Here is a 14101-nt window from a genome sequence, read left to right as displayed (position 1 = left end):
GAGGCACTGAGGTGCTGGAGGCACGGAGGTGCTTGGAGGCACGGAGGTGCTGGAGGCACGAAGGTGCTGGAGACATGGAGGTGCTTGAGGCACGAAGGTGCTTGGAGGCACGGAGGTGCTGGAGGCACGGAGGTGCTTGGAGGCACGGAGGTGCTGGAGGCACGGAGGTGCTGGAGGCACGGGGGTGCTTGGAGGCACGGAGGTGCTTGAGGCACGGAGGTGCTGGAGGCAAGGAGGTGCTTGGAGGCACGGAGGTGCTGGTGGCACGGAGGTGCTTGGAGGCACGGAGGACTGGCGATGACCACTCTGGGGAACTGATGATACTCAGGCACTGATGCAGGGCCTGGCGCCCTGAATTTATACTTCCCACCACCGTCTGGTTGGTGGGAAGTGCCTGATGACATCACCCGCCCAGACGCCGGACCGAGCGCCGGGAGCCGCCAGCGAGGACGGCCGCAGAGAGGACCAGCGCGCCCAGGGAGGTAAGTAAGGCGGACGGGGCGGCGGCGTGACAATGACTTTCTCCTGAGACAAGAACCACCACTGGTTGTGAGTGTCCAATAGCGCTCCCAGGTGCACCATGCTCTGAGCAGGGGCCAGGGAGGATTTCTTCCAGTTGATGAGCCACCCGTGGGCTTGTAGAAACTGGACAGTCATATCCAGATGACGAAGGAGAAGTTCTGGGGAATTTGCCAGGATTAACAAGTCGTCCAGATACGGCTGTATCCTGACCCCTTGACGGCGGAGTACCACCGTCATTACCTCCATAACTTTGGTGAAGACTTGCGGAGCCATAGTTAAACCAAAAGGTAACGCCCAAAACTGGTAATGGAGGTTGCCAATCGCAAACCTCAGGTATTGCTGATGTGACACTGCTATAGGAATATGCAGGTAAGCATCCTGTATGTCCTGGGAGACCATGTAGTCCCTAGGTTCCAAGGCCGGAACTATAGAGCGAAGGGTTTCCATACGGAACTTGGAAACCTCCACAAACCTGTTCAATGCCTTGAGGTTGCGAATGGGCCGGGAGGACCCATTCGGTTTCGGGACTAGAAACATCGGAGAATAGTACCCCCGACCTTTCTGCGCAAGAGGCACATGTACGACGACTCCTGTATCCTGGAGGGTCTGTACCACCGAATGTAGAGTGTTTGCCTTTGTCTGGTCCAACGGGACGTCTGTCTGGCAAAATCGATGAGGGGGTCGGATTTTGAAGGCTATGGCGTAACCTTGGGTGACGACTTCCCGTACCCAGGCATCTGAAGTGGTCTTCAACCATTCCTGGGTATACCCTAGAAGCCGGCCCCCCACCCTGGGATCCCCCAGGGGGAGGCCCGCCCCATCATGCGGTAGGCTTATCGGTCTTGGAAGCTAGCTGACGGGCCGCCCAGGCTCTTTTGGGCTTTGACTTACCAGGTTTGGAAGTACGGGCCTGCTTGTTGTACGCCTGACCTTTTGCTTTACCTGAAGGACGAAAGGGGCGAAAGGAAGTACCTTTAGCCTTCGAGGCAGAAGGAGCGGTACTTGGCAGACAGGCGGCTTTGGCAGTAGCCAAGTCAGCCACAATCTTATTTAAGTCCCCCCCTTACAGAATATCTGCCTTGAAAGGGAGTACCTCCAGGGTTTTTCTAGAGTCCAGATCCACAGACCAGGATCTCAGCCACAAAATCCGGCGAGCCAGGACTGATGTAGTAGAAGCCTTGGCTGCTAGGATACCGGCATCAGAAGCCGCCTCTTTAATATAGCGAGAAGCTGTGACAATATATGACAAGCATTGTCTAGCATGGTCAGAAGAGATTTCAGCTTCTAACTCCAAGGCCCATGCTTCAATAGCCTCTGCAGCCCATGTTGCTGCAATAGTGGGCCTTTGTGCAGCACCCATGAGGGTGTAAATCGCTTTCAGACAACCCTCTACACGTTTATCCGTAGGCTCTTTTAGAGACGTGACGGTAGTGACAGGTAGAGCTGAAGAAACCACCATCCTAGCCACATGTGAGTCTACTGGAGGAGGCGTTTCCCAATTTTTAGACAGCTCTGGCGCGAGGGGATAGCGAGCCAGCATCTTCTTTTGAGGCACAAACTTCTTACCCGGGTTTTCCCAGGGTTCCTGACGTATATCCACTAGGTGGTCAGAGTGAGGTAAAACTTGTTTAACCACCTTCTGACGCTTGAACCTATCTGGTTTCTTAGGAGGGACGGATGGCTCGGGATCATCCGTAATCTGTAAAATCAACTTAATAGCCTCCAAAAGATCAGGAACATCCACATGTGAACCACCCTCCCCATCAGCAGTATCTGAGTCAGAATCTGTGGGGTCAGTGTAAGCGCCATCTTCATCAGACGAGGTGTCAGTGACAGCAGTGGATTGTGAGGAGATAAGAGCTCGCTTAGAGGCCCCCTTGGGCTTAGGCGAGCGAGGGTCAGACTTTTTAGTAGTCAGGGACTGGTTCAACTTCTTCAACTGAGCAGATAAATTGTCCTCCCACAGCGGATTAGCTGCAGGGACCACATACAGTTGCACCGGCATAGAGGGTCCCATAGGGGGTGTTAGTTTATTAACTTGCGTATGCAGAAGCGTGGAAAATGTAGCCCACGGTGGGTCATTATGGACAGTAGCGGATCTTGCCACGGGCAAGCAGGACTTTTGCCTGGGGCGCCGCCTTCCGGAGGGCGCTGGCGCCATCCGGAGGGCGCCGCACCGTGGCAAGATCCGCCACTGCTGCCCGCCGTGTCCCCCGTCCGCCTCCGCTGCCCGCTGCCGTCCCCCTCCTGTGAAGGGAACTAGACGCTATGCGTCTAGTTTCCCTTCGTGGAGAGTAACTTTGCTGAGCGGTGCGCGATTACGTCATCGCGCACCGCACAGCAAAGGTCCTCTCCACGAAGGGAACTAGACGCATAGCATCTAGTTTCCCTTCGTGGAGAGGACCTTTTGCTGTGCGGTGCGCAATGACGTCATCGCGCACCGCTCAGCATTCAAGCGGCGCTAGCAATGTACAGGGGGCATAACTGACCACGCCCCCTGTATTAGGCCACGCCCCTTTTCCTGCCCGGGGCGCAGAGCGCCCTTGAACCGGCCCTGATTATGGACCTCCGTTGCCACAATCCCACTGGGGGGCAAGGAGCCCCCAGAACCAGAACCCACAGCTGCTATAGTCTCCTCATATGGATCTGTGGCTTCAGCAACACCGGCAGTGTGTTCCGCCCCAAAACCATTACCGTCAGAAGCAGACATGATATAACTTGCATTATCAGGTAACACAGTACCAGGGCCGTTTCTAGACAATTTGGCTCCCAGTGCGAGATTTCAAAATGCGCCCCCCCCCCCCATTGCTATAAAAAAAAATTGCGTGCCCCCCCCCATATATCCAGAAAAAAAGCATGTGCGCGCCGAAGGCGCGCGCGCTCCCGACAAGGCTGTGTGGCCTGATTAAAGTGGGCGTGGTCTCATTACAGTGGGCGTGGCCTCGTCTGATATCACACCCACCACAGGGGGAAAAAATAAAAATAAAAAAGTCCCCTTTTTACACATTACACCAGGCAAGTGTCCCCATATTACACAGCGCGGCAGGCAGGTGTCCCCATATTACACAGCGCGGCAGGCAAGTGTCCCCATATTACACAGCGCGGCAGGCAAGTGTCCCCATATTACACAGCGCGGCAGGCAGGTGTCCCCATTTACAAAGTGCGGCAGGCAGGTGTCCCCATTTTACAAAGTGCGGCAGGCAGGTGTCCCCATTTTACACAGTACGGTAGGCAGATGTCCCCATTTAACAAAGTGCGGCAGGCAGGTGTCCCCATTTTACACAGTATGCAGGCAGATATCCCCATTTTACACAGTACGCAGGCAGGTGTCCCCATTTTACACAGTACGCAGGCAGGTGTCCCCATTTTACACAGTACGCAGGCAGGTGTCCCCATTTTACACAGTGCGGCAGGTGCCCCCATTTTACACAGTGCGGCAGGTATCCCCATTTTACACAGTGCGGCAGGTATCCCCATTTTACACAGTGCGGCAGGTATCCCCATTTTACACAGTGCGGCAGGTGCCCCCATTTTACACAGAGCGGCAGGTATCCCCATTTTACACAGTGCGGCAGGTATCCCCATTTTACACAGTGCGGCAGGTGCCCCCATTTTACACAGTGCGGCAGGTATCCCCATTTTACACAGTGCGGCAGGTGCCCCCATTTTACACAGTGCGGCAGGTATCCCCATTTTACACAGTGCGGCAGGTGTCAAGTGAGAGGAAGGAGGGAGGGAGGGGGAGAGAGAGAATACTTACAACTTGCCGCTCTTCGGGTCCCGCGCGCCGGCCGCCTCCTCCGTCGATGGTTATCTTCTCCAGTCCTCTCCTCCCTCTCTCTTCCCCCCCGAGCGCTCCTGCTCGGGGGGCGGGGCTTCGCGGAATGACGCGTTTGCGTCGTGACGTCACGACGCAAACGCGTCATTCCGCGAAGCCCCGCCCCCCGAGCAGGAGCGCTCGGGGGGAAGAGAGAGGGAGGAGAGGAGTAGTCACGAAGTGCCGCGGCGGGCGCCCCGTGCGGTTGCACGGCTCGCCAGCCGCTAGAAACGACACTGCACAGTACAATTGGCAGCAGCACAATACCTCTTACCCAAACCCCTGCGCAGTGTAGTCAGCACAAGCAGGTACACAGGAGAGATACGGTGACTAAAATCACAAAGAAAAATACGTATTAGAGTATATCTTGTGAATATCCTATATTATTATAAAACCTGACGCACCAAGCCCCCTCAGGTTATAGAATATAGAGATAGCAAGTTGAGTGAGAGACACGAAATGGAAACCACCCAGCAAGCTAATGCACATACATATAGTCACAGTTGTACAATGCAGAGGTTATTACTGACAATAATACTGCACTGGACCAGCTTATATAGCTATATAGTCAATAGATATAACACTGCACAGTAAGAACTGGATGTATATCACAGGGTAATTGTACTAGAAAACCCTGACTAAATGCACTCTTTCTTAACTAACACTGTCTAAAAGGCAGGTAGAATACTTAAGTGTCATGTAAAGGCACAGCGCTGACAACCAGGCGGCTTTACACAGGAGGATTTGCCCATGCAGTCCCAGGAACAGTGTAGCTGAGAGAAATGGCGCCCAGACACTGACAGGGAGTGAGGAAGAGACAGATATGCAGCTCCAGGGTGGGAACATTTGCGGGAAATGGCGCCCTGGGGCTGGGGGAGGGGCTCCAGGCCTAAGCCTTATCCCCCTGCTGGCAAAACCACCGGGTACTGTGGGCTACTATTAAAATGGTTTAAAGAGAAAACCTGACCTGCACCCATGCCCTGGTGATCTAGTGGGATCGGCTGTACTGCCACAGTGTCCACCGCCAGCGCGCACGGCCCGCCTCCCACTGACCACGCCGGATCGCGATAAAGTACGGGTCCCGCAAGCGGGACCCACTCGCAACCTCCCGAAGCGCGGCCAGGCGATCCCGGAGAGCCCCCCATCGTGTGTGCCTGACCATGGAAGAAAACCGGAGCCTCCTGCTGTAGTTACCCGGCAACCAGGGCTCGGGAGTGTACAGTGCCGCCTGGGAGAGATGAAGCTGCAGCAGTGAATGTCAGAAGACATATACACACTGCTGCTGCCCTTGAAGTCTTCACTTTTCTTCTAAAAAGCTCTTCTCAGGGCTGCCTAGCGCAGCCCCTCTGTTATGTGCCTGCTATCTGCGGCACCAACTACAAAATTGAGCTCCTGTGCAGGGAGGCGGGGTTATAGAGGAGGCGGCGCTATGCATTCTGGGAACAGTCAAAGCTTTTCAGCCTGTTGGTGCCTCGGATCAAGATCCTACTCTACACCCCTAGGTCTATCCTTGTGGAGCCCAGTGTACCCCGCAGCAGAAATGACAGTTAGGAGCTGGTTGGTTGGTACTTTATCACCGTGCTATTGATCACTCTCCAAGACTTGATAAATCTGGGCCCCTGTGCCAGAACTTATCTGTTAGCAGTCTCTGCAGAAAACTGTAGGATAATTGTGCCAGCATCATTTTCCCAGACACATACCCACGCGGAGAAGCAAACTCTTCGGGAAAATGGTGGCAGTACTCACTGTTTCTCTGACGTCCTAGTGGATGCTGGGGACTCCGTAAGGACCATGGGGAATAGACGGCTCCGCAGGAGACTGGGCACATCTAAAGAAAGATTTAGGTCTATCTGGTGTGCACTGGCTCCTCCCCCTATGACCCTCCTCCAAGCCTCAGTTAGATTTCTGTGCCCGGCCGAGCTGGATGCACACTAGGGGCTCTCCTGAGCTCCTAGAAAGAAAGTATAGTTTAGGTTTTTTATTTTACAGTGAGACCTGCTGGCAACAGGCTCACTGCAGCGAGGGACTAAGGGGAGAAGAAGCGAACCTACCTAAGTGGTGGTAGCTTGGGCTTCTTAGGCTACTGGACACCATTAGCTCCAGAGGGATCGCACACAGGACCCGACCTCGTCGTCCGTTCCCGGAGCCGCGCCGCCGCCCCCCTTACAGAGCCAGAAGCAAGAAGGTCCGGAAAATCGGCGGCTGAAGACTTCTGTCTTCTCCAAGGTAGCGCACAGCACTGCAGCTGTGCGCCATTGCTCCTCATGCACACCACACACTTCGGTCACTGATGGGTGCAGGGCGCTGGGGGGGGGGGGGGGGCGCCCTGAGCAGCAATATTAACACCTTGGCTGGCAAAACTGACACCATATATAGCCCCAGAGGCTATATAGGTGTAAATTACCCCTGCCAGAGTAACACAAAAAGCGGGAGAAAGCCCGCCGAAAAAGGGGCGGAGCCATCTCCCTCAGCACACTGGCGCCATTTTCCCTCACAGCTCCGCTGGAAGGATCGCTCCCTGGCTCTCCCCTGCAGTCCTGCACTACAGAAAGGGTAAAAAAGAGAGGGGGGGGAACAAATTTAGGCGCAGTATAATATATATATGCAGCTATAAGGGAAAACACTCTTTATAGGTGATATCCCTGTGGTATATAGCGCTCTGGTGTGTGCTGGCATACTCTCCCTCTGTCTCCCCAAAGGGCTTTGTGGGATACTGTCCTCTGTCAGAGAATTCCCTGTGTGTGTGCTGTGTGTCGGTACCGCTGTGTCGACATGTATGATGAGGAAAATGATGTGGAGGCAGAGCAAATGCCTGTAAATGTGTTGTCACCCCCTGAGGGGTCGACACCTGTGTGGATGGACTTATGGAAGGAATTACGTGACAGTGTCAGCTCCTTACATAAAAGGTTTGACGACATAGGACAGCCGGCTACTCAGCTTGTGACTGTTCCAGCGTCTCAAATGTCATCAGGGGCTTTAAAACGCCCGCTACCTCAGATGGCAGACACATATGTCGACACGGATACCGACTCCAGTGTCGACGACGATGAGACTAGTGTACCCTCCAATAGGTCCACCCGTTACATGATTGAGGCAATGAAAAATGTATTACACATTTCTGATAGTACCCCAGGTACCACAAAAAAGGGTATTATGTTCGGTGAGAAAAAACTAGCAGTAGTTTTTCCTGCATCTGAGGAATTAAATGAGGTGTGTGAGGAAGCCTGGACTTCCCCCGATAAGAAATTGATAATTTCTAAACGGTTATTGGCAGCGTACCCTTTCCCGCCAGAGGATAGGTCACGTTGGGAAACGTCCCCTAGGGTAGATAAAGCGCATACACGTTTATCAAAACAGGTGGCACTACCGTCTCCGGATACGGCCGCCCTATAGGATCCTGCTGATAGAAAGCAGGAGGCTACCCTAAAAGCTATATATACACACACGGGCATTATATTGCGACCAGCGATTGCATCAGCATGGATGTGCAGTGCTGCTGCTGCGTGGTCAGATTCCCTGTCGGAGAATATTGATACCCTGGATAGGGACACTATTTTGCTGACAGTAGAGCATATAAAGGACGCTGTCTTATACATGCGTGATGCACAGAGGGATATTTGCCGGCTGGCATCAAAAATAAGCGCAATGTCCATTGCCGCCAGAAGGGGGTTATGGACTCGGCAGTGGTCAGGTGATGCCGATTCAAAAAGGCACATGGAAGTTTTGCCTTATAAGGGGGTGGAACTGTTTGGGGATGGTCTTTCAGACCTCGTTTCCACAGCTACGGCTGGGAAATCGACATTTTTGCCACAGGCTACCCCACAGCAAAAGAAGGCACCGTATTATCAAGTACAGTCCTTTCGGCCCCATAAACACAAGAGGGCTCGAGGCGCATCCTTTCTGCCGAGAGGCAAAGGTAGAGGGAAAAAGCTGCAGCATACAGCCAGTTCCCAAGAGCAAAAGTCCTCCCCCGCGTCCGGTAAGTCCACAGCATGACGCTGGGGCTTCACAGGCGGATCCGGGTACGGTGGGGGCCCGTCTCAGAAATTTCAGCACACAGTGGGCTCTCTCACAGGTGGATCCCTGGGCCCTTCAAGTAGTATCTCAGGGGTACAGGCTGGAATTCGAGACGTTCCCCCCCCCCCCCCCCCCCCCGCCGTTTTCTAAAATCTGCCTTACCAGCAACTCCCTCTGCCAGGGAGGCAGTGTTGGTGGCTATCCAAAAACTGTATTCACAGCAAGTGATTGTCAAGGTACCCCTCCTTCAGCAAGGGAAGGGTTACTATTCCACAATGTTTGTGGTACCGAAACCGGACGGTTCGGTGAGACCCATCTTAAATTTAAAATCCTTGAACACTTATATCAAAAGGTTCAAGTTCAAGATGGAATCGCTCAGGGCGGTTATTGCGAGCCTGGACGAGGGGGATTACATGGTCTCCCTGGACATCAAGGATGCGTACCTGCATGTCCCCATTTACCCTCCTCACCAGGAGTACCTCAGATTTGTGGTACAGGACTGTCACTATCAGTTCCAGACGCTGCCGTTTGGGTTATCCACGGCACCGAGGGTCTTTACCAAGGTAATGGCCGAAATGATTATACTCCTTCACAAGAAGGGAGTTTTAATTATCCCGTACTTGGACGATCTCCTGATAATGGCGAGGTCCAAGGAACAGTTGGTAGTGGGGGTAGCACTTTCTCGGGAAGTGCTACAACAGCACGGCTGGATTCTCAATATTCCAAAGTCACAGCTGGTCCCGACGACACGTCTTCTGTTCCTGGGAATGATTCTGGACACAGACCAGAAAAAAGTGTTTCTTCCAGTGGAAAAAGCAGAGGAGTTGTCATCTCTAGTCAGAGACCTCCTAAAACCGGGACAGGTGTCGGTACATCAATGCACACGAGTCCTGGGAAAAATGGTAGCTTCGTACGAAGCAATTCCATTCGGAAGGTTCCACGCAAGGACTTTCCAGTGGGACCTGTTGGACAAATGGTCCAGGTCCCATCTCCAGATGCAACAGCGGATAACCCTGTCGGCAAGGACCAGGGTATCGCTGCTGTGGTGGCTGCAGAGGGCTCATCTACTAGAGGGCCGCAGATTCGGAATACAGGTCTGGGTCCTGGTGACCACGGATGCCAGCCTTCGGGGCTGGGGCGCAGTCACACAGGGAAGAAATTTCCAAGGACTGTGGTCAAATCAGGAGATTTCGCTTCACATAAATATTCTAGAGCTAAGGGCCATTTACAATGCCCTAAGCCAAGCAAGGCCCCTGCTTCAGAACCAGCCGGTACTGATCCAATCAGACAACATCACAGCGGTCGCCCATGTAAACAGACAGGGCGGCACAAGAAGCAGGAGGGCAATGGCAGAAGCCACAAGGATTCTCCGATGGGCGGAAAATCATGTGTTAGCACTGACAGCAGTGTTCATTCCGGGAGTGGACAACTGGGAAGCAGACTTCCTCAGCAGGCACGACCTCCACCCGGGAGAATGGGGACTTCATCCAGAAGTCTTCCAAATGCTGGTAAACCGGTGGGAAAGACCACAGGTGGACATGATGGCATCCCGCCTCAACAAAAAGCTAAAAATATATTGCGCCAGGTCAAGGGACCCTCAGGCGATCGCTGTGGACGCTCTAGTAACACCGTGGGTGTACCAGTCGGTTTATGTGTTTCCTCCTCTGCCTCTCATTCCCAAGGTACTGAGAATAATACGAAGGCGAGGAGTGAAAACTATACTCGTGGTTCCGGATTGGCCAAGAAGAGCTTGGTACCCGGAACTTCAAGAGATGCTTTCAGAGGACCCTTGGCCTCTGCCGCTCAGACAGGACCTGCTGCAGGGCGTCTGTTCCAAGACTTACCGCGGCTACGTTTGACGGCATGGCAGTTGAACACCGGATCCTGAAGGAAAATTCATTCCGGAGGAAGTCATCCCTACCCTGATCAAAGCCAGGAAGGATGTCACCGCAAAACATTATCACCGCATTTGGCGGAAATATGTTGCTTGGTGTGAGGCCAGGAAGGCCCCAACGGAGGAATTTCAACTGGGTCGATTCCTGCATTTCCTGCAAGCAGGGGTGATGTTGGGGCTCAAATTGGGGTCCATTAAAGTACAGATTTCGGCCCTGTCGATTTTCTTCCAGAAAGAACTGGCTTCACTGCCTGAAGTTCAGACTTTTGTCAAAGGAGTTCTGCGTATTCAGCCTCCTTTTGTGCCCCCAGTGGCACCTTGGGATCTCAATGTGGTTTTGGAGTTCCTGAAATCACATTGGTTTGAACCACTTAAGACTGTGGATTTAAAATATCTCACGTGGAAAGTGGTCATGCTGTTGGCTCTGGCTTCGGCCAGGCGTGTGTCAGAATTGGCGGCTTTGTCCTATAAAAGCCCTTATCTGATTTTCCATATGGATAGGGCAGAGTTGAGGACTCGTCCTCAGTTTCTCCTGAAGGTGGTATCAGCGTTTCACTTGAACCAGCCTATTGTGGTGCCTGCGGCTACTAGGAACTTGGAGGATTCCAAGTTACTGGACGTAGTCAGGGCCCTGAAAATTTATGTTTCCAGGACGGCTGGAGTCAGGAAAACTGACTCGCTGTTTATCCTGTATGCACCCAACAAACTGGGTGCTCCTGCTTCTAAGCAGACTATCGCGCGCTGGATTTGTAGCACTATTCAGCTGGCGCATTCTGCGGTGGGACTACCGCAGCCTAAATCTGTAAAAGCCCATTCCACAAGGAAGGTGGGCTCATCTTGGGCGGCTGCCCGAGGGGTCTCGGCTTTACAACTTTGCCGAGCTGCTACTTGGTCAGGGGTAAACACGTTTGCAAAATTCTACAAATTTGATACCCTGGCTGAGGAGGACCTGGAGTTCTCTCATTCGGTGTTGCAGAGTCATCCGCACTCTCCCGCCCATTTGGGAGCTTTGGTATAATCCCCATGGTCCTTACGGAGTACCCAGCATCCACTAGGACGTCAGAGAAAATAAGAATTTACTCACCGGTAATTCTATTTCTCGTAGTCCGTAGTGGATGCTGGGCGCCCATCCCAAGTGCGGATTGTCTGCAATACTTGTAAATAGTTATTGTTACACAAATCGGGTTATAGAAGGGAAAGAACACCAAAAAACAGTTGCGCATAAACCTTTTGAATGCAGCCCAGGTAAACTCACAATGGTTCACCAACCAATTGATAGAGCAATACAATACAGAAAAGAGAGAAACCCAGTGGCGCAAAAAGGTAACAGATGTATAAAATAATATGCAATAAAAGTCTTTCCTCTTAATGGAGAATCCTATTCATAGAAGAAGTTCTTCTTTATGGCTTTATCTTCCAAACGATGTACCTCAAACAGGAGAGAGAGTAATCCTTAGTGCAACACCGTTTGATAACTGGATTTATCACACACTAGTGTAACAATATCACACTCACATTTAATGAATCATAAATAGGCACATCATCCTCCACTTTAGGGAATTTTAAAGCTCGTTCTCCACTTGGAAATATACAGCTTTTTGTCACCCTAGAAGATCCAGTTCTGTCTGGAACTACTCCGAAGCGTTGGTGCATGTCAGGGACCACTGTCTTTCTGACAGCAACCACTGTCAGCAAACTGCAGTCACACGGAAGAGGATCAGCTCAGGTATAGATGCTAGATGAAATGTAATGGTCTGTTCAGTGACCACCTCCTTGCAGCTGAAGCTCGTTCTTCTACTCTGTGAGTCCCATCGTCAAACACCACGTCACTTGTCCTGTTGCTGTGCTGGGCCACCAATCCAAGGCACCCCTGCAAGTGTCCTGAGACACCCCAGGGTGCCACGGTACACAGTTTGAGAACCACTGGTCTAGTGTGTACCCAGCTTAATTATTGCAGCTGGTTACAGCTTCCAGCTCCACTTCAACGTTTCGGTCCTATGCTCGGACCTTTCTCAAGGTATACGCCAGTCAAGGTATACGCCAGTCAATACATAGCCTGGTTCCTTCTTGATGCTGCTGTCGATGCTACTGATGTCTTGACTATGTATTGACTGGCGTATACCTTGAGAAAGGTCCGTATACCTTGAGTGTGATATTGTTACACTAGTGTGTGATAAATCCAGTTATCAAACGGTGTTGCACTAAGGATTACTCTCTCTCCTGTTTGAGGTACATCGTTTGGAAGATAAAGCCATAAAGAAGAACTTCTTCTATGAATAGGATTCTCCATTAAGAGGAAAGACTTTTATTGCATATTATTTTATACATCTGTTACCTTTTTGCGCCACTGGGTTTCTCTCTTTTCTGTATTACACAAATCGGGTTGTTATTGCGAGCCATCTGTTCAGAGGCTCCGTTGTTACCATACTGTTAACCGGGGTTCCTATCACGAGTTATACGGTGTGATTGGTGTGGCTGGTATGAGTCTTACCCGGGATTCAAAATCCTTCCTTATTGTGTCAGCTCTTCCGGGCACAGTGTCCTAACTGAGGCTTGGAGGAGGGTCATAGGGGGAGGAGCCAGTGCACACCAGATAGACCTAAATCTTTCTTTAGATGTGCCCAGTCTCCTGCGGAGCCGTCTATTCCCCATGGTCCTTACGGAGTCCCCAGCATCCACTACGGACTACGAGAAATAGAATTACCGGTGAGTAAATTCTTATTTTTCCTGCAGATATGCGCATGTGCAATAGACTCTGGAACAATGCCAGTATCTAGTCAGTGAATGTGTTTTGCAAGCAGAAGACCCACACGGAGACTGCAAATGGTCCCCCTCCTCTGATATAATGCCTATGAATATATGAATACACTACTACACACAGCTATATAAAAAGTTTTATGGAAACAAGGAATTTTGCAGCAGATTAGAACCACGTCACCCATTTAATCTGCCCGTGTACATGCACACCTACACACTAGTGTTAATTTTTTTTAATTAACCTACCAGTATATTTTTGCATTGTGGGAGGAAACTGGAGTACTCGAAGGAAACCCAAGAAAGCATGGGGAGAATATACAAACTCCACACAGTTAGAGACGTGGTAAAAATGAAACCCATGACCTTAGTGCTGTGAGGCAGTAATGCTAACCATTATACCAGCTGTACTGCCTCATATACTAGTACATACCTCCCAACTGTGTCTGGATCTGAGAAGGGACCGCTGCGTACACCAAAGGCCCGTGCCCAAAAATATGGGTTGTGGCCTCATAACTAGGGAATGTGGTGTCATAGGAAGTGCTACAACCGCGGGCCACACCCCAGTTGGTGGAATGCCCAGTGCTCTGTGAGCTCCAGCCCATGCCCCCAGTCCCTCTCTCCCGGTGAACAGACACTGTGCCTATGCATAGCTAAGAATAGCAGCAAGAGGGGCCTCCCATCTCCCCCCCCCCCCCCCCACCACCACCACCACCACCACAGGAATCTGTGGCCCATGGGCAAGACAGAGGGACAGTGCCCTAAAAACAAAAACTGTCCTGCCAAAATTGGGATAGTTGGGAGGTATGCTAGTATACAGTATGTTTGCATTTAACATCAAACAATACAAACCTTCATAGGTGTGAGTAACAGTGACTACACTGAGTGCAGCTGAATCAATGTCCAAATTTTGAAATATGTGAATCCTTTAAAATGTAAATGAATGTAATCTGCATTTCTCTATTTTATTTTCCAGAAAGTTGCCTACATAAACAAACATTGACATTACACAACATAAGCTGCACATCCTCAAGCATTTAAAAATATCCTAGAAATGTGAAGGTGTGACGTGGGCGCAGCACAATCTTCGTCATATT

The 14101-nt window shown here is 51.4% G+C and overlaps 1 long non-coding RNA gene across 2 annotated transcripts in view; it reads right to left on the bottom strand.

Annotated features, from left to right (window-relative positions):
• Window positions 1–14101, bottom strand: part of LOC134911281 (uncharacterized) — an 87854-nt gene that overhangs the window by 24970 nt on the left and 48783 nt on the right. The gene's annotated exons all lie outside the window — the stretch shown is intronic.

Source organism: Pseudophryne corroboree, chromosome 4 (assembly GCF_028390025.1).
Source record: "Pseudophryne corroboree isolate aPseCor3 chromosome 4, aPseCor3.hap2, whole genome shotgun sequence".
NCBI classification, from domain to species: Eukaryota; Metazoa; Chordata; class Amphibia; order Anura; family Myobatrachidae; genus Pseudophryne; species Pseudophryne corroboree.
Note: the sequence above shows the minus strand (reverse complement) of the source record. Positions and strands in the feature narration are given on the sequence as shown.